Below are 20,892 nucleotides of genomic sequence, written 5' to 3'. Positions count from 1 at the left end.
TGTAAGCCTACTGGCTGTATAACTAGCCTACTCTTGTAAGCCTTTAATCCCTTACTTGTAGTCTTCATTGCAGACAGCTCCCACTAAATCTCTCAGCTGTGGTTCCTTGAGTACAGAGTTCCTTCCTTGGGTAGCTTGCGTGGGCTTTTATACTCCCTAAGCCTTGCCCCTGCAGGTCAAGTGATTCACCCCACCACCTGCAGGGATTGCTCATCAGGACCTGACATCTAATTTCCAAGGGAGCTTACAATTTCTCATACTGCTGCTTCCTTGTTGCCTGTCTAGATTTTGCCCTGTTGTCTTATGGCAGCAGAGCTACCCCTGCACTAGAAACTCCTAGCTTTTAGCATCTAATTGCCTGCCTTTCTGCAGCCAGGTTGGTATGAGCAACATTCTCTTGAATGGCTGCAGGTGTTCCCTTTCTCCTTAATGTGAAGCTCTCTGCTGAGAGAACCATGTTCCCTTGCTGCTTACTCCACAGATTTTCCTTTAAAGTAACAGGAGTCTTAGTCTCTCTGTTACAGTAGACACTGGAAAATATATTGTAGGGAACAATCTTGCACTAGCAGGGGGGTGGACTTGGATGTCTTTGGTAGGTCTTATGTGTCTGTGCCTTCTGACTACTGGATTTCCATCATTAACTGGAAAACAACAGCTTCCCGCAATCAGCGTGATGGTTGGACATATTAGATGTAAGTATTTTAGGAATATTCTCTTTTAAAAAAATATTTTAGGTGACCTTTGACTACTCAGGGAAGCTGCTTCACCTTTTTCAGTGCAACGGTGATTAACCTAAATTGAGAAGAGTCCATGTATAATGTGTTGTGGTGCTGGGAGGTATGCAGTCTGTCATTGTTGCAGTGCAAGAAAATATTCCTTTTTTTGTGCCGTTATGTGCAAAGCTGGGTTGCTAAATTCTACGTGAAGAGGATGGGTTACAGTGTTTTTCTGGAGGGGTCAAGTTAATATCTATGTCGTCAGCATCAATCCCTCAATACAAGGATCACAGCCTTTCAGTAAATAAGGCAGTCATGGGTGAGTTTGTAGATGACTGAAGAGGCTGATCTGAGATCTGCATGTTTGATTGAAGACATACCAAATATTCACCTTCAGAGTGAGGATAGTTTGCTCAGAATGATGGATGCCTTGTACATCATGATGCCACTGGGGACAATTCAATGTTGAATTCTCCCAGGTATTGATGTTAATACCATATTTCTTCAGATTGGCTTTTATATCTATTAGTCTTAGTTTCAAGGTGTCCCTGAATCTCTTCTTTTTCCCCTTTCTAGAATGATGACCATTGGTAAGATGGAGATATAGGATCAGTTTTGGAGCTGGTTGTCAGGTATACTTGTAATATATCCTGACCAATGGAGCACGTGCTGTATAAACATGGCTTCAATGCTGGTGGTGTTTTCTTGAGCCAGAATGCTGGCATTCATTTTTCTGTTCTTCCAGTTGATGAGGATTTTTTCAAAGACATCGTTGATGGTAATGTTCCAAAGATTTCAAGTATTTGTGATATGTGATCCAAGTTTCCTACCCATTCAACAGGGTAAGAATGACAACAGCCTGATAGTCAAGAAGGTTGGTTTTGGTCCTGATGTCATGATCATTGAAGCCATGATTTCAGAGATGTCCAAAGGCAGTATTGGCAAATTTTATCTGGTATTAAATATCACCATTGTTTACTTTTGCAGAAAGATAGTTACCCAAGTAGTGGAAATGCTCAACATTCTCCAAAAATTTCCCTTTAGTTCTAATGTGGGGAGAAGCAGCTGGTTGGTGTGGGGTGGGTTGGTAAAGTATCTTGGTTTTTGTGAACTTGACAGTGACTCCAGCATTTTTAATATGCTTCACTGAAGCAATCAAGAGTGACTTCAGTTGAATGAGCACATGTGACATAATCAGCAGCATACTGAAGATCAATAATGGAAGCTTTAGTTATTTTAGATTTGGAAAGTAAATGGTCAATGTTAAAGCGATTCTCATCCATGCAATATTAGATCCTGACTCCAGATGGAAGTCTATCAGCAATGAGATACAGAATAGCTGTGATATAGATGGGGGAGGGTGTTGCTCCAGTCATTCATCCTTGCTTGACTCCGGTTCTAATAGTGTAGAGGTCTATTTCCAAACCGTTGCTCCAGATGGTTGCATCTGTCATCATGAAGGAGTCTGCTAATGGTAACAAATTTTGGTGGGAATCCAGATCTCATCAGGATCTTCCATAGGGCTTCTCTGTGGAAGATCCTGATGATCATCTTTCTTGTACCTTTGAGTGGTCTTGAAGCCACATTGGGACTCAGTTAGAATCTCCTCAGTGAGGGAAGTGGAGAATGAGGGTGGACAGCTATGGACAGGAGTACAATACGACAATAATAGCTTTATTCCAATCTGTCTCTTTTTTTGAATATGATAATGACATTTCTGGCATTTCTCAAGTCACTGGGAATCTGTTCATGTTTCCAGATTTTCATAACAACAGTGCTGGTGAGAGAGCTTGTTTCCACCTTGTTTATAATTTTCAGCTCTTTCCATCAAGACTACATGCTTTATTGTTGGTTAATCTTCTTAAAATCTTTCAAGGCCTCTTGATAAGGTGTTAGATTTGCAAATTAGCCTTTAATGGGATGTTGTGGGATGGTTTTGATGGTATTGTCTCTGATATTAGTCTTAGTTCAGGAGCTCTTCAAAGTGCTCTTTCCACCATGTATTGATGGCAGAGCCGTCTTTATGGAGTGTTGTTCCATACTTGACCTTAGAGGGATGGCTCCTTATGTATTTGCCTCATCTATGGAGTGGTTAATGGATGACGAATTATGCACTGCACTGCTCTCCTCCAGATATTTTCTGTCACTCCCCTAATAAAAAGTAGCTTCAAATCAGCTTTACTCATTTGTTAAGCCAGTTTTAACTCTTTTGGTTCACTTAAGCACTGCAAAGTAGACAAAAATCATGGTAAATCTGTATTTTAAGAGATGTATTTAGTGGCTACATTAAAAAGATGCATGTCTGAAACTTGAGAGAAGCAGGAGATCCTCAGCTAGATGTTAGGCACCTAAAGATACAGATAGTGTCCCAGTGGGATTTTCAAAATTGCCTGATTTCCACTGAGGATCAATAGGATTGAGGCACTCAGATGCTTTTGAAGATCCCATGAGAAACCCATCTCTATCCAGAGATGCCCTAAATACCTTTGAAATTTTCTCTTGTTTACACTTCATTTAAGTAAAATTCCTTTTCTGTTGAGCTGAATTTCAGCACTGTGAGATGAGAATCAAACCCTATGAGTCAGCTCTCATGTACACAAACTATCTTTTCCCTTAATGAACAGCTAAAGAAATGCTCAAGACTGCAGGCACATGCATCTGTCACACACAAATTCAGCCACTGGCTCACTGGTTCAGAAAAGGCTTAAATAAATAGTTAATGACACTAAGAACATCTCCCTGCTTCTGTGGTTCATTGATACATCATTGAAGCGCAATAAATTCCAGAGCACAATATGAAAAATGCTTCTTGGAGGTGGTCAGGAAATCTCTTGGGGGAAGGTTTCCAGGTCCACTAATCAATATGTTTATTATTCAACTTTGTCTGATGGTTTTCATGTCTTGAAATTTCAGGATGTATTACAGTTCTGGGCACAGGATCTTGTATCACTTAAATCTGATAATGTGAGGTGAGATTAGCAAAAACATATAAGCAGTTGTTGGGCACAAGACTCCTTGAAAGTGAATAAGGCTTATACTCCTCAGTGGTATGAGTTTTTAAATTCTCACCCCTGACCTAGAGCTGTAAGTCTTCTCAAATAGTAAATAAAATCTGAACAACAATTATGCAATTTGTGGGAGAAGCTTTAACACAAAGTAATATTCAGTTTTATTACAATGTAACTATCAGGTCTGATTCACCATTTCTTTTGCTTCAGTTTTATGCTGAACTAACTGGTACAGTACATGGTATTAGACTGGTGTAAATTAAAATAATGTGGTGATGAATCAGGCCCCATGTCCATTAATGGGGAACTGTATCACCCTTAACAGTAGAAACCAATGGAAAATGGTGTATAGTGGAGATCTTTTCCCATAGGCTTGGATAACACCAGGTGAATGGCCCTTTAAAGCTTTGGGTCCCTCCAGTTCCAGCTCCATTTCTTATGGACTGTGTAAAAAAGGAGCCAGGGAGAAACTAGCTGCTTACAGCCTATCCAATAAAGAGGCCAGATCTCCCCAGAGCTCACTGGAGCAGAGTAGCTAGAGGATAAGGTGCATGACGGAGAAGGCAAGAGCAAAGAGCAGGAGATTGAGTGAAACGGCTATTTGTGTTGCAGAAGACTGTGACTACAAACTACAACATGTGAATCTGTTGTAATATTGTGACTTGAGCAAGAGGATAACTGACTTCTGAGCCCTGGGCTTGACTACATCATGTTTAAGCAGAAAAGATGCTTTCTAGGGAAGTTCTATATCCCCTGCACTTTTCTGGGTTTTCCAGAAAAACTGTACAAGAGTTTTTAAACTGTAGTTTTTAAACCTCATTTGTGTCTAGACTAGAGTATCTTGTACTGCTCTCATTTGCATTTCAGTACAGTTTGAATGTAGGGCGCGGTCGGGGATTTTCTCTGGATTTAGAATGGTAGAAACAGCAGAATTTAGTCATTGAGACATTGACTTGGGTACCTCAGGTTAGACCAGTGGCTTCTTATTTATGGTAAATAGCTGAGACTTTCCTTGCTTTCCCTCTTTCTCATTGAAGTGAATTTGCTGAACTACATTATCCTCCTTTACAATTTGTCTCCTGCTTTTTTTCATTTGCGATGATCACATTCACTTACTCATTCAGGCCACCCAGTATTATCTTACATACACATCATAACATTTATGCAAATATTCCTAGTTAATGGAGGCAGCCAGGTCTTGGAGGGTAGGGTCCAAGCCTCCCTCTATGTTCTGTACTGTGATGGGCATTATGGTGGCATATATTTCTGTAATCATTATTCTCTTACAGCTGCTGGGGCTAGCTGATTTTCTCACACAGCATGTCATTAAAAGCTATTCATTCCTTGGCTTGATGCCAGGATTTCATTTCTAAGGCCAATATTAGATTAGTAACCCAGAATTTTCAGTGCTCTCTCTGTTCTTTGCTTGCCAAATACTCTTTTGCTTTTTGCTAATATTCTCCTAACAGTGTGCAAGGCATATTACAGAGATGATGTGGAACAGGATTGCTCAGAATTTAGGTGTCCCACACAGAAGGTATGGAACAAGTTGTTGAGGAGAGAAGACAGACGATGAAGAGGCTGTTACCTCTCAGCTCCATGTTCTTGGGGAACCCTGATACAGGACACAGACTGTCTGACTCACAAAGACTCACCCCCCCCCCACAACCTAAACAGAAAACCTGAAGCAGAGACTGCAGGAAATTCTGGGATCAATGAAGCAGGGGAGCACTGTGTGATGGGGAAGCTGTGCTCCAAATGCTAATTGACCCTCACACCCAGCTCAGCATTTATCAGACCAGTTCTAATCTGGATTTACAAAGGACTTCCCCCCCCCCACACACACACACAACTCTAAGCAAAAGTAAGTTTATTAGGCATCTCAGGCCGTACATTCCCCGGTCCCACTATGGGAGGCCTATGTAAACTTAATTGGCTACAACTCGGTTGCCGGGTTAGGGAGTGCTGAGGCAATAACCGAGTCAGAGGGGGTATGGGCAACATTTGAACAATGGTACAGGGTTCATCACAGCAGCCAGCCCATTGGAGCCCTGTCCACAAGTGTTGTCATACTTTTCCCGAGACGACTGGTGGAAGTCCTCTCCACAACAGGTTATGAACACTCCAATAAGTGCCTTAAGTCTGTTAAAAGACTATAGTAAGATCTGGAAAAGTCATGCTAAGCTGAGGCTTGTTCACAACAAGCAAAAATCCAAAAACCCCTTGTCAATAAAAAGGGTGTTTCTAAAAACGCCAAGAGAGATATCTGCTATCCATAAAAATGTCAAGCTGGCTCCAAGTAGGTGTTTTACTGAGTATCAAACAAGTTCCTGGGATGTTCCACTCAGATAACCCCTGTCAATGGAGAGGTTGTTTCTGAAAACACCAGAGAGATATCTGCTATCCATAAAAATGTCAAAACAATTTGATTTACAATATTGAGAATGCTTGAAAGAAACTAAACTGAGGGTATAAAAATCTGTAAAAGAAGCAGCAGTGTGTGTGCTGACACCACTCGCTTTCTTCTGGAGAGGCTGCAGGAGGAAGATCATCTCCCTTCAAGGATCGTGCTGAAAACTTTAACCTGTCAGCTCTGCAACCCGAATGCCTTGAACTGGTGAGATCCCAGCTCTCTCTCTCTTTTCTCTTCTCTCCCTCTAATCATAGATTTCTGAACTTGAACTGTATTAGTTAAGCTTGAGCTAAGTTTCCCCAAATACTTAGTGAAACCAGGGTATACTGTGACTGTTTGTGTTTGTTTTCCCTTTGCATGTATATCACTACTAGTGTCAATATATATTTCATCTACTTAGCAATAAATAACTTTTATAGTCAAACTGGTGGTAACTGGGTATATTTTGCCTTCTTTACTTCTCTTTCCCCACTTGCTCTGCAGCAATGCCCCTCTTACCTAAGCTAAAGATCCCTGTGAAGCCCAGAAATACTGTGGGGTCTGCTCATCAAGAGACTAAAAGATTGGGACGTGCTGAGTTCGAAACACATAAAGGGATCAGCTTGTACAGGCCGATTGACCCAGTTTGGCTCAGACATGCCCTAATGAACTGAATGCTGGCCCATGAGGGTGAATACCAGCTGGATTCAGAGGTATTCTGTTTACCTGTGTGCGTGTGTCTGACTGTAGTTTATTGTTGCTCTGATAAACTGATTTTTGGCATATGAGGGTGTCAGCCTGTCCATGCTGATCAACCCAGCCAGGTCAGGAGTGTCACATTAATCTGTGTGTGTTTGTGTGTGTATGACTGATTTGGGGAGTGGAGGAACCCAGCCCCACTGAACTGAGTCCTGCAAGATAGCTCCATTGGGGGTGAGGGCTTGCAGAAGGGAGAGATACAGCTCCATATAGAAACACAAGTAACACAAGCAGCACATTGATAGAATTACCAAGACCCTAGCCCTAATAAATGAGCACACCCCAAAGTAGCGGGCAAATCTGCTAACAAGGCCCTGAGGCTTGGTCACAGAAAAGCTCACCACTGACTCTGGTAAAGTGCGTCTCAGTGACATGTAGGTGGCTGAAGCCAAATTGTAGAAGAGCAGAGAAGAAATGGAAGCAGCAAAAAGGTAGACAGCATGTTGAAGTGGTTTGGAGATGGAAGGAAGGAGATTAGGCAGCAGCTGGGTAAGGGAGATATTTAATATGCCATAAATACAAATAGTATGGGTAACATCTTCAAAAGCAGTGATGTATGTAGGAGCTGATGGCCCAAATTTGTTCTGAAAAATCCTTGGGAATTTGACACAAGGATGGTAGTGTCATTGGATGAGTGAAATTTCCCCACTGCCGCTCCACTGCTTGTAGATCTCTGGTATGAACTCATGAACTCCTGGACCAACCAACACAGCTTTAAGAAAAGGAAAAAGGGGTTAGAGAAGGGGTTGTGGACAGCCTGAATTAACTAACAGATTTGTAGGTCCTATGCCTGCTCAACTGTTTCCCTATTAGTCAAAATGATGTTGGTGAAGTATCCAGCTCTGCATCAAATTCCCAGATACTTTTCAAAACATTAAGGTTCTCTTTGCCACAGCAAATCTGTAAAGGTATTTGACTCAACACTTGCATTGCACAAATATATGGAACTCATTGAAATTACGATTATCCTTAAGAGACTTCCTAGCTATGTACTGCAGAGACATTTCATTTCTCTAGGCAGAGTCCCTCTGCTCTCAGGAGAAACCATGAGCATACAGACATTCATCATTTTTCTCCCACAGTAAAAGTGGCACCTCTAGGAAAAACATAATTTGGCAACAACTCAAGTGAAGTGGCTCCAGGGACAATCTCTCTCAAGAGACCAACTGCCTATACAGGCAGTCTATGGTGGTTTAGTAGAAGTTAGGATGTATCTGTTACCTTTTCAGGGCTACTTGTAATCTAATCCCTATAGTGTTTCTACAAAAGTTTTGTTTGTTCCTTGGCAAACAAAATATTTAAGAGGTCAGCCTTTGCTCGCAGAAGTATGCACTCTGTGCCCACAGACTGAAATAGGAATGGTGCATATATAGCCAAAAGCAAGTCACTATTTATTTGAGCTGTTCTTGTGGATGGATGATTTCACTCCTTTCTTTGCAGCTAAAGAAATAATGGATATCAGAGGAGCAGGACCAGAGTCTCTGACTGACTCACTGCAGAAGCTTGTGCAATTATCTTCAACATTGTTTTGGCATCCTCAAAAGCAAGAGAAATAAACCACCAGGTGTGGTCACCTGAACTCTTCTTTACTTATTGAGGACAAGATGCCTGGCTGACTCATCCATAAATCTGATGCTGATTTATTTTTAAATATATGTAATAAACAGTGGGTGCATCTCCACGTGCCCCCCATGGTGCAGTTGTTACTGCGCTGTCATTTTAGTACTTGCTGTAGGAAGTACTAAATAATGGCTCAGTACCAGCCACTTTCAGAGCTGCTCTAATTAAAGTGCCTCCCCTCCCCATCCCAGAGCATGACTATAGAAGTCCCTAATGATTATGACTGTGGAACTCCTTTTGCATTTCTTTTAATGGGAGTCAAATTCACGTAAGTGAAGGAAAGATTTAGCCCTAAGACTTTGTTCAAGTTAAATTGAGATCAGTTAAATTGACCATACACAGCATCTTGGAAAACTCTGCTGCACTGAAATTCTCTCTTCTTCCATGTCTTTATTCACCACTGTAAGTCAAGCATACAGAGTATGCAGTGCTGTGGACTCAAAAATCTTACAGAGAGAGCTTCAGATGTGGAAGTAGTGGAAATCCTACCCAAAAGTCAGCCACCTCCATTTAAAATGACTGTTTCCATCTAGACGACAGCTAAAGGAAAAACAAAAGTGAAAGCTTTCTAAAGAGTGGCAAGTCCATTCCCACAAGGAGTCATGACCTTGGCCATGAACCTGTGAGAGCAGGTGGCAGGAGGCATGAATCATTTTCTTTGTTGAAATGAGAATCAACTTTACTATTTATGCAGCCTTCAATCTGGCAGAATGTGTGAGACTCACAAATATTAATACGTTTGCCCTCACAAAGCCCTACAAGGGAGAAAAATGCTGTTGTTACGTTTGGCCCTTTACTAATTTTTCCCATTCAGCAAAATCAGAAGCTTAAAAAAGACTTAAGGTAGAAGAAAAAGGAAGGCCCAATCCAGCTAGCCAATGCCTGTAGCTTAGGGGGCTCATTTGTGATATGGGAGACTAATATTGAAGTTTCTGAACTAACTGAGGCAGCAAGGTTTTGAATCTGGTCTCCTACATCCAGGACAGTTAACCTAACCATTGACTATTGGTGAATCTGAGGTTGGTGGGGGTATGTCCCTTTCTGGTTTTGAACACAAATTACATTTAATTTCTTTTTAGATATAAGTTTAGTTGTAACTGTTATACAACACTTTGATTTTGAGGAATTGTTGTTTTTTTTTTACAAGAAAACAACTAATGAAAAAAAATCCCAATTAGCATTGGTTATAATACCAATTTAGGATGCAGAACCTGGGTAGGGGGATGAGCTTGCCCCAGGCTACCCCAAAGACTAACTAACTACTACACTAACTACAATGCTTATAGTAAGCTGGGTAAACTCTTGCATTTTAGTCCAGCTACATCATTAATCACAAGAGCATTCTTCCTTTTAAGATAAACCCTCCCACAAGGAGTCATGACCTTGGCCATGAACCTGTGAGAGCAGGTGGCAGGAGGCATGAATCAAAACCATCATATCATAACAGACCAATGGTACAACTAGGCTGGTATCCTGTAACATAGATGCTTCAGAGAACAGAAAGTTATGAAGAAAAATTAGCAGGCATTTGGGATTCAAGTAAGAAAATTTGAGAGGATGGATTAAAAGAAACTGAACCAGCCAGAACAGTTATAATCATCGGTCTCAACACTGCTTATGTGTTTTTATGCAATGACCCTTTAATTGCAGCCTACAGCCTTGGAAACGGAAACCAGGACTCCCAGTGGGCCACAGTCATACTACTTTCTCCTGGTTCTCTTCCTGGTTCCATGAATCTTGCATTTCTTTCTGATCAGTGGCCCAGCCTCTACAGCACGGCTGCAGAGCACGTAGCCACCAACCCAGTGATTCAGGTATGCCTCTGGGTTTCAGTTTGCTCAGGCTGAGTAGCACCTCAAACAGGGGTGAGCAAAATATGGCCCATAGGCTGGATCTAGCCCACCAGTGGATTCTATCCAGCCTGTGGTGGGTCCCTTGGCCCCACCTGGTCCAGGCTCTGCCCTGGGCCATGGCCCCACACTGTCACTGCCCCACAATCCTGACCACAGCCCCCACCTTCCTGTCTCAGTCCCAGACACTGCTCCCTGCCCACCTGTGGCCCCATCGCATCCACCCAGCTATGTGCGCCCTGCCCACAGGGGTCCCGGCTGATTTTTCTAGAGACCCTGCCAACCTGCTCTGTCTGGCACCCCTGGGGACCAATTCCCACCCATCCACCCCACCATAATGGGCCAGGTCATCGCCCCCCACCTAGCTGGGTCAGCACCCCTCCCCCTGGCCTGCAACACCTCACCAAAATTCCTAAAATGACCCTCCGGCCAAAATAATTGCCCACCCCAACCAAAAACCTACATTTCCCACTTCCAAAATGTAAGACACTAACCAAAAGGCTATAATGCATAAGCTGTCTTTCTGTCTAATGAGATGACTTGCACACCAAAATGTAGCTGAGGACTGTAGCCTGGAGGGTATGATTTAGGGTGCATTGAGGCCAAGCAGGGAAACCCTAGGACATATATCTTAGAAACATAGCCTTGAAAAGAGCAGGCCTCAGGCCTGTTTACACTTGGCAAGAGTAGGTAATTTAGAGAGAAACTTTGTCATTTAATTTCAAGGAAATGTACAGAAGTGATAAATGAATACCTGCAAATGTATGTCATAGAACTGGGTAGGATATTTAAAGATACTTAAAGAGGGATTTTCAGGAATTGAAGGGAGTTAGCTAAATCTTTTTGGGGCCATTATGAATAATCCTAGATACTTTACTTCCTTTGCCCTAATATGTTTTTTTTTTCCTACAAGCTGTACTTCTGAACTGATTTTAATTGCACTAAATTCGTACATATGATATAACTGCCATATGTATGTATGCCTCCGGGTTCCTTCTAACCTGTCTAATCAGTCTCAAGCTGTAGTAGAATTCAAGGAGTTAGTCAAACTTCAGGAGTGTAATTAATATTGTGAAAAACTACATGGATGTCAGGCAGTGAATTGTCTCATGACAGTACCCAACTCATGGCTGTAGGTAGGTAACCTGGGGAAGAAGCAGGACATGAAACACAGCTCTCCCTCTCTTTGCTATTTCCCACTGGCTGGCTTAGTTTGCAGGCTGTTGTGAATCCCTTCCCTAAATTCCTAGCTGTTCCCCTTTGCTGTATAGTGAATGTACGGCCAAATCCAAATCAAGTTTGTGGGCACTTATGGCCATTTAAACTGGCTCTGGGCCCTACCAGTGGGCAAAAAACGAAACTAAAAACAACTTCCCCAAAAAATCCAAATCCAAATCCAAATCATACCCTAAAACCATGCCTAGCATTAATAGTTAGGGACACCTAGGGTAGTTGGTCAAGGCTGAGGAAAGGGCTCACCCATAATCTCACAGGTGTCTAGTACTGGGCTAGAGAGCTGGTGGAGAGAGATTGCCACAGTGGAGTAGGTGAGGCAGGTGGCAGGAGAGACGATCATCTTGTAGTAGCACCAGTGCTGAACCATAGAGGGAAACCTGGGTCCAGAGCCACAATGGCATCCTCACCCACATGTGTAACTCTCACCCAGGTCCCAGCATAGAGAGTCCTACATTTTATCAGGATTAGAAGGGTGTTTCTGGGAGGCCATGGAAACCAAAACCCTGGTAGACCAAGCAAGGCCAAATAACTGAAGTCACAATGAGCAGTTCACATATTCTGGAAAAGAGGTTCAGGTGATGTGAATTGGTGAGGCAGGGTAGAGATGCACCTTTATAGACTAAAAAGATAAGATGCATAGAGAGAGAGCACAAGGTTTCATGGGCTGAAGCTCATTTCTTCAGATACTGATGAATGGGTGATGTCTTATTTGTTGTGTGCATCAGGGAAAGCTCCCCAAAGAAAGCATTTAACAGTCTTGCTATTTCAGCACTCCCCCAGCTCTGCTGTGCTATATGCTACAGATACTGTGTCTGGCATAGATGCAACATACATCATTTCAAAAGGCAATAAAACTCTTGCACCGTGACTAATGAAGCTTATTTGACTATTCCGAATGTGAAAGGACTAATAGTCAGTTTGCTATTGTTTAAATGTTAACACTGTACAATTTTCAAGCCTACAACTCCTTTGAGCTGCCAGCCATTCTCTCCCATTTTAATCATGATTTTCTTATTTATTAGAAGGTTTTTCCCTCTCTGTCGCTATATAAAACCACTTATATGAGCAGGGGACGCTAGATGATTTCACAAGGTAAAGAAGAAAATTGACTGCATTCAGCATGCTGTCAAATATGCCAAGTGAGCAGACTGGAAAATGTAGGGGAAAAATCTTTCTTTCCTAATAATTAGTGATTGTAAGCTTGAGCATTAATTGTTATGCTCAGGGATTTTAAAAAAATCAAAGTAACCTTAAGCATTAATTGTTACATGTGTGGGTAAGAACATCAAAGTTCTGGTAAGAAATTAAGCTGTCTTTCTTCCTGTTCAGATTCTTACTGGTGTTGCTCTGATGGTTGATGGCAACACTGAAAGCTTCTTCCATCTATTTTCCTCTCAATTGGATAAATACTACACCAAGTACATGTCTGTCAGGCACTTCACAGCTGTCCCTGTGCTACACACAATGGCTGATTGGAATGTCATGAGAACAGCAGGGAAAAAAATTCCTATCTTGAGTGATCAGTATGGCAGCACTTGATCTAGATAACATCTTATATAAATCAATCAAGCATGTGACCTGCTGTTGAGCAGCTTTGATTCCATCTAGCAGAGAATAATAGTGCTCTGTTCTATATTATTCACAGGGTTTTCCAAGCTGTTTCATAGTGTGGACCACATCACCATACAGAGATTGTTTAATGGGTACTTTTCACGGTTGTGCATAAAACCTTCCCTCTCTTTTTGCAATCCTATGACATATTTGTGGCAAAATAGTAATGTCTTACATGAAGAGCAAGCGATTCATGCTTGGTAAAGCTAGTACTTAAACTGCAAATAGACATTGCACCTGTTCCAGGAGAAACCATTTTATCCTGCAACAAAGTGCAGTCATTCAGACATCCATGTCCGTTGTCCTGGGACAAACCATTAAACAGTTCACAGGATAAGAAGTGCTAACAGTTTATTTTGGGGCATCACAAAATGTGTCTGAATGACACATTTGTCTGAATCTGTCCCAAGATTGCATCATTGAATCAATGGCAGAAAAGCAGCACTTTTAGCCACTCACTAGACCCTGATTAGAAGGGCAAAGTGTGTACCTGCCAATCCCAGGACAAACAGAGTCACAACTTGTCCAGGGAAAAATGCAACATCTGTTCCAAGCCTTAGTGTAATTTTAACTACTCTTAATGAAATACGGTACCTGGAAATTAGGAGGAGAGGTAGCACTCTTTGCCCAGCCAGGTCTCTACAATTTAGGAAGCTTATTGCAATTCAGAAATGTTAAATTTCAAACAATTTAATATCAACACACATGCACAGTATCTATAAGTATGGGCAAATAGATATTGCATGTGTGTGCAAACAGTCACATTAAATGAAAACTTTATAATGACAATGAGAATCTGCAATGTGAGAATCTTGCATCTGAATATTTCAGAACTAATTATTATGATGGAGTCTAACCTCCGACTTAGGCAGAAGGGAATTAAACCATTCCCTGTCATGCCCTATGGCTTAAAACAGTTTCTCACTCCCCGCGGTAGAACTGGCCTTATTATACTGCTATGCTGTGGCCAGAGATGGAAGGAAGGAAGAGCAGCTTGCTCTGAGAATGAACCAGATAACCAGGTAGTCTTTGCCCCTCTGCTCTGTGAGCTTTCACAGCCCAGCTTTCTACTTGGGTGGGAGAGCTGGGCCATGATCAAAAATACTATAATATGCCCCTTGATGTGCTTGGGGTTGCATTGTCAACCATATCTCTAACAACTACAAGAATAATGAAAGATATTTAACTGGAGGCAACCCAGTTTCTAATGTATACAGATGCTATTCTACTCCTATAACAGCATCTGTCCCAGAAGCATTAGAAGTAATATCCAAATTTGGAGTCATCTCATGCTACAGAGTCAACTGGCTGAGATAACAGTTGCCTTGCCAATCAATTTTATTTGTCCTGTGGAAATGGAAAACCGAAAGTGTAATTTATTTGGGGAATCTAAGCAAGCATGTGCTAAAACTGCAGAGTGGAAAGGTAGCCCAGGCCAGATAATCAAACACACAGCAGAAACATTCTTGGACACTGGCTTAATAAAATCTTGGCATGTTCACAAATCCCCATGTTGTGTGAGTTGCATTAAGTGGCAACATCCAATTTGTGAAGGAGCTACTCTGAGTTATGCAGCAATATTAAGTGAATGCCAAATCCTTCACTCTTTCCTAGTATGACTACTAGGATCTGCCCTCTGGATGCCAGAGTCTGTCCAGCCAGTTGCCATTCTTGCAGCCTCCTCTTAGTGGGCTCCTGGGGTTGGTGCCCCAGTCACAATGGTGATGCGTAGGGAGTGCATGTGGGTGCATGTGCACCTGGTGAGATTGGCTGCCACTGTGGCTGCTGGCAGTGTCTGCAGGCGGTTGCCACTTGCCACCCTTCCCCACCACCGCGACTGCTGCCTGCCCTCACCACCTACGTCACTGTTGGCCGCCTGCAGGCGGTCCCTTCCCGCTGCTCCCAGGCCCCTGCTGCCAACACTGCCACTGCCACCGCCACCTGCGGGCAGTCGCCATGCCCGTCCAGCCTTTGGAGGCACAAGGCATTTATGCCCAGTCACCTACCCTTGGCTATGCTACTATTTCTTCAAAGTGTTGTGTAGGGGGCTTTAAAGTAATTCTAAATACACCCCACAAAGCAAATATCCAACAAGTACTGAAATTACTTATTTGCATTGTAGTAGGCACTACTGGTTCTGGGAGATGTAGGAGTTGAAAAAGAAATTTATTTGGGTTTCTGGATGGTTGGAAGTTTGGAGCACATGTAGTAGCATGAGGGACAGATGGAAGAGAAGCAAACTGGTTTCAAGGCAGCAGTGGAAGACCTGCAGATAGATGGCTACCAAACTGCGTATAACTTCTGCAAAGTATCTTCACCTTCTTCTTCTCCAGACAGTGCTTTAGCCCTCACTGCAACATACCCTCTGTGAATTGTTAAGGACATCCCTGACTAATTCTGAACTCTTCTTTCGAGGGTAGTAGACCAGAAAGAGAGACTGCACATTGGCTAGATTCTTATAGGAAGAAGGAACATGGACTGGAAGCTAGTGGCAGAGAAATGGCCATTTCACAGTGCTATGCTATTCTTCTTCTATGCTATTCTATAGCATATGCTATCTGCATATGCATATGATATTCTATAGCATATAGCTATGCTGTTCTTCTCATGTCCTGTCATCATGTTTACATTTGGGCACATGCTACTAACCTTAGTGAGGTCCTCCTTGCTGCATAGTTCCTGTATCTGTGGGCAGGCCAGCAGTTGTTCTCTAGTTTGAAAGTCTTCTACGCATTCACATATGGTGTTTGCATTGTTGGAGTATCCCCTGATATATTGGGAGTTCAGCAACAACACTCTGGACACCCCTGTGCTGAACTGCAGGTTTATAATTCTCTAGAATCATATCCAGGGTGGATCTTAACAATTGCCCTCAGTAGATGCAAGCAGAACTTACACTTGCTTTGCCTTTGACTTGACTCAGTCCAGTCCTGTGGAGGGAGAGGAACCAAGAATGCCCCTGGCTCCTCATGGCAGTGAAAATGGAGTCCCCAGCGCTGCAGAACTGCCACAAGCAACTGAACCCTGCAATGCTAAACATGAGGGTTTTGGCCTTCAAGGGACAGTACAAGGAAAACACAGTAAGACACACCATACCCACAGCTGCATGTTAACTACAGTCTTACTAACTTCTGTTCAGAGGCAGTTCAAGCTTCTCCGTGTTAGCCAATCAAGCTCTGTGCCTGGAGGGAGATGTTTGGCAGTCATCCTAACTTATTCCTGGGTCATCTCTAATTGTGATGGCCACATTTTCATTTGTGTGGTTGTTGCTATTTCATCCAGTGGCTGAACTGTAAAGAGAAAATTTTCCAAGATGTTTAACTACTGGAAGCTGCAATGTGGCCATGTAGTGGCTGCATGGGCAACTGGTACCTCCTGAGTCGGGGGGGGGGCACTTACCCCCCCAGCGGCCAGTCAGTGACCAGGGGGTGTCCCTCCGTGGCTGATCACACACCGCTAGCACTTCAGAGCCAGTGCAATCAGACGTAGCGGAATGCCCCTCCCCTCCACCCCCAGTCAGTGCAATCAGTCGTGGGGGGGAGCATGGGAATCACTTCTCCTGGTGCCCTTGCTCCCCTGCTGGTGCTCTGGGGGGAGGCGGGAGAGGGGCACCAGCACTCTCACCTGCCCATCACCTAAGTGGGGAATGCTGCTGTCAGGCAGTGCACCAGCGCTCTCAGGGGGTGCACATGCACCCCATGCACCACTATGCATAGCCACTGAGTGGGTGCCTCTTGTCTTCTATCTTCTAGGTGTATTCTATTTTGTTTGCTACTGCTCTCCTGATTTCTGATGGGCTGATTCTGGCAAGTAGATGGAGACTATTGATATCCGTTGATTTAAGGCATCCAGTAATGCACCCCAACTTTCATTCAGCACTGTCTAGCTTCTTTGCATGTGCTAGTGTTTCCCAGACTGGGCACATGTATCCAGCTGCCTAATTTGGAAGTGCAAGCACTGTAGTTTGTAAGGTTGCTGTGTTGGCCTCCCATTTGGAGTTCATAAGGTGTTTAAATATGTTTTTTCCAGGAACTAACCTTGCACTTCATTTTTTCTGCAGGCACTTTATACCTGCTGCTATTTCTGTATCTGTTTAGTAAACCAATCAATATTTGTGTGGCTGCATGTGGTAAACATAACACATCCTGGGCCCTGCATCTGGAAAATGGGCAATCCTCTTCTACCCTCTTTTTTAAAAAATGTAAAAAATAGGGAATTTACATTTTATATTTTATATCACATTATACTTCTTTTTTGGCAATCCCTTGCAGTCAAGGATGATTGTCTTCTCTGTGGTCCAAAAAGGCCTATCGGGGATCAACAGACTCTTGTTGCAGCTTGGGCACATTGTATTTATTGTATAAACATATTTTATAGAGACCAATAAGAAATCATGTAAGAAGCTGGCAGAAATCATATGGAAGTTCTATATAAAGGCACCTTTAATGCTTGCCAGTTCTGTAACTTTATAGATTGGCATATGGCATAGCTTAATTAAATATACTGTGGCTTGTAAAAAAACAGATCACAATGGAAAACACATTGCACATACACATTACCATTACTATATTTTCTTGCATATTGCACACCCCTGAATAAAATATATACCTTGTGTTTGAAAGCCAGATGAAGGGAAAAAAAGGACCTTTCTTTGAAAATACTGATAAGTAGCAATATTGTGTGGCAGAAGCCCCTGGGCGTGGTGTGAAGGGGTGGGGGGTTGGGGTGCAGTTGTCCACAGCCAGCAGCTAGAAAGCCCCACATGCGGCCCTGCAATGTTACTTCTCCCTGCAGAGGCAGAAAATGCTATTATTGTATTTCCTCACATATAGTTTCAGCAACTGAATTTTGGAAGGAAAGGTGCCTATTGTATTTGAAAACATACAGTAAATTCAACTAAGGAATAAAAATATTTCTCATTTTCTTGGTAAGATTTGGAATGAGAAAGAGAACGATGTTGAAAGATGCAGAAAGTAGCAAATATAGTTAAGACAGAAGTGGTACATTAAAAAAATGAAAGTATTACAAGTGTGTGCTGGGAAGAGGTACAGCTTGGTCCCAAATGAGCACATAGATTTCAGATCCTGTCCCTAAGGGCTTTTGGAAACTCCAGCAGAGTCACAACTGTGGAAGGACTATTTTAGGCAGGGGTGGGCAAAATGCAGCCCGGGGCCCAGATGTGACCCGCCAGCCCATTCTATCCGGCCCACGGGGCCCTAAAAAATTTGAAAATTAATATTAATCTGCCCTGTGCTGCCTGTCATGCAGCCCTCAATGGCTTGCCAAAACTCAGTAAGCAACCCTCTGCCCAAAATAATTGCCCGCCCCTGATTTTAGGTCTATTAATACCTGGGTTTGACAATAATGATAGGATCACTTCCTCCTGGGTAATGCTAACGCTTGTATCTTTGCTAGGTGTGACGGAGCTATAGTTTTGTTTGAACCGTCTTAGGACAAAGCTTAGGAATGACTGCATGAAGGGTGGAGGTAGAGAAAGAATAATATCTTGGGGAAGAAGGCAGGACATGATGGCACCTTAGAGACTAACTATTTCAGAGAGGCATAAGCTGTTGTGGGCAACAGCCTGCTTCATTAGATGAGGTTGTGTTCTACAGCTGGGATAATGTTGGTTTGGTATCCAAGGCTGGGGTGGAGGGTTCACTTATTTTGCTGCCTTAATACAAATACCTTCTGAGGAAAAGATGTGGCATTTGGAAACTGTGTGGGTTTCTGTTTGCTGATTAATCCCTTCCATTTACAAAGAATCTTAATCAGTTTGTAAAATAAAACACCATTAATATCTGCTTCCAAAAAAAAATGGCTAGCTATACTTTGGGATGAGACTCTGACTGACTACTTCAATTTACAGATAAGGAATATAGTGTGGTACTGTGGGAAGTATACTGGCGGTTTTTGAAAGCTGTGGACTGAACGTCAGGCTGTAAACAGCAGTGTTGGCCTCCTCATAGCAAGAACTTGGTGGCCTCCAGCCACCACACAGAAATGCAGGTAAATGTAAGCTAACAGTGTCATCAGTTGGTTTGGTGCTTGTCTTATCTTAGCCATATTGTCAATATGACCGTAATACACAATTTTTGACTGGAGATAATTTAGTTAAAGAGATATCTTAACAGTGGTGAAAGCACTGTCAAAAAGTGCTCTCAGCAGATGGTCTTCCTGGCTGCCTTTGAGGGGGCCTGGTGGACCTGGCAGATTTCTCCCCCCCTCAAAGCAGAATGCAATGTCTCACACAGGCAGAGGCCGGCATCCAAGTCTTCCCATGTCCTTATTTAAAAAATCATTGTAGGCTGTAAATAAAATGATGTCCTTCTTCAGTAAAACATCATAATCGGGGATCTTGATTTTCTCTATTTAAAAATCGCAAATTCTCTGATACAAATCATGAATTCTCTGATTAAAATGAAATGCCACTAGGCATATGCACATGACACCCCCTCCTTGACTGTCCTTCCCTCACTCCCCTGAGCCCTTTGGAGGCTGGGACTCTGCCAGCCTGCAGAGAGCTCTTTGCAAAAGGGGAAAATCCACATTTCTCCATTACAATGAAAACTCTACTTTTTTTTGGTTAAAAGGGAAAATCTGTGTTTTTTTCCATTTTCCACAGGAAACGGAAAACCCAGATCCCTGGTTATACCACCTTCATGGATGACTAGCTATGAAGCTACTTTTGAAAAGACAAGGGGCTGGGTGCTGGATTGGAAAGCAAGTATATATGTGTCTGCACAATTCTCTGAAAAAGTGCCATCCCCTACTGTTGCATTTAAGGTGATCACTTACATGTTTTCTCATCATTTTTGCACACATAATAGTTACCTTCACTGTCAGGTAATCATTAGCCGGTAGATATCCCCAACTAATCCAAGTATCATTGTGAAGCAGCACTCTGGGCTCAACAATATGCTGCAGATCCATGAGGCTAAGAACATGGGCACTGACAGCCTCTGTTACTAGAGGATCTTGAACATAGGAGTAACAAGTAATTTTTGTGCCCTGGGCAGCGGTGGGCAGATTGGCAGCAGTGGCCACCACCAATCTTGCACCCCCTCAAAACTGGTGCCTGCGTCTGGTGCCTGACCCTCCCACCCTTCACTATATTATTGGTTTTGAGTAGCTTTAAAGCACTTGTCCCCTGTGGATAAACCACTAAAAGACAATGTAGTCCATACCTGAGAAAGACAGACACCCCATTCACTAATGGGTGATACTATGCAAGCAATTTTTTTCTCTCTTACAGACTGTTAGAATGCTTTTTATATGTACAAGATGCATATAGTGGAAAACTTAGAAAAAGTGGTGGTTCACTTTTTCTGGGCACAATATTCATTGGTATGGCCCTATGCCTAGGGACCTACCAAATTCATGATTTTGCAGTTTTTGTGAAAACCATGAGTTTCCTCAGTCTGCCCACCTATCAGGGCACCCACGTGTTTTGGTGGGGCTGTGCGAGGAGCTGCCTGGTGTATGATCAAACCCACAAAAGCTATTAACCGCACCCTAGGCTGCTTGCCAATGTATCAGTTAATACTCCTATGGGCTTAATTCCCTGATCAAGCCCATGAAAGCTATTAACTGACACATTATTAAGCTATCTAGGATGTAGTTAATGGCTTCTGGGGGCCTGAGCAAAGGCTTAAGCCTGTGGAAGCCATTAATTGGCACATTAGCAAGCTCTGGTCATC

General features: G+C 42.7%; 1 long non-coding RNA gene across 1 annotated transcript; it reads left to right on the top strand.

The window, feature by feature from the left end:
- The first annotated feature begins 6,266 nt into the window (after positions 1 to 6,266).
- Positions 6,267 to 20,892, top strand: LOC149874219 (uncharacterized). Its single transcript, XR_016439905.1, has 4 exons — positions 6,267 to 6,341; positions 6,621 to 6,829; positions 19,062 to 19,201; positions 19,818 to 20,892. It is a non-coding gene; the product is annotated as an uncharacterized LOC149874219 (long non-coding RNA).

Source organism: Crocodylus siamensis, chromosome 1 (assembly GCF_052110815.1).
Source record: "Crocodylus siamensis isolate JL-2025a chromosome 1, ASM5211081v1, whole genome shotgun sequence".
NCBI classification, from domain to species: Eukaryota; Metazoa; Chordata; order Crocodylia; family Crocodylidae; genus Crocodylus; species Crocodylus siamensis.
Note: the sequence above shows the minus strand (reverse complement) of the source record. Positions and strands in the feature narration are given on the sequence as shown.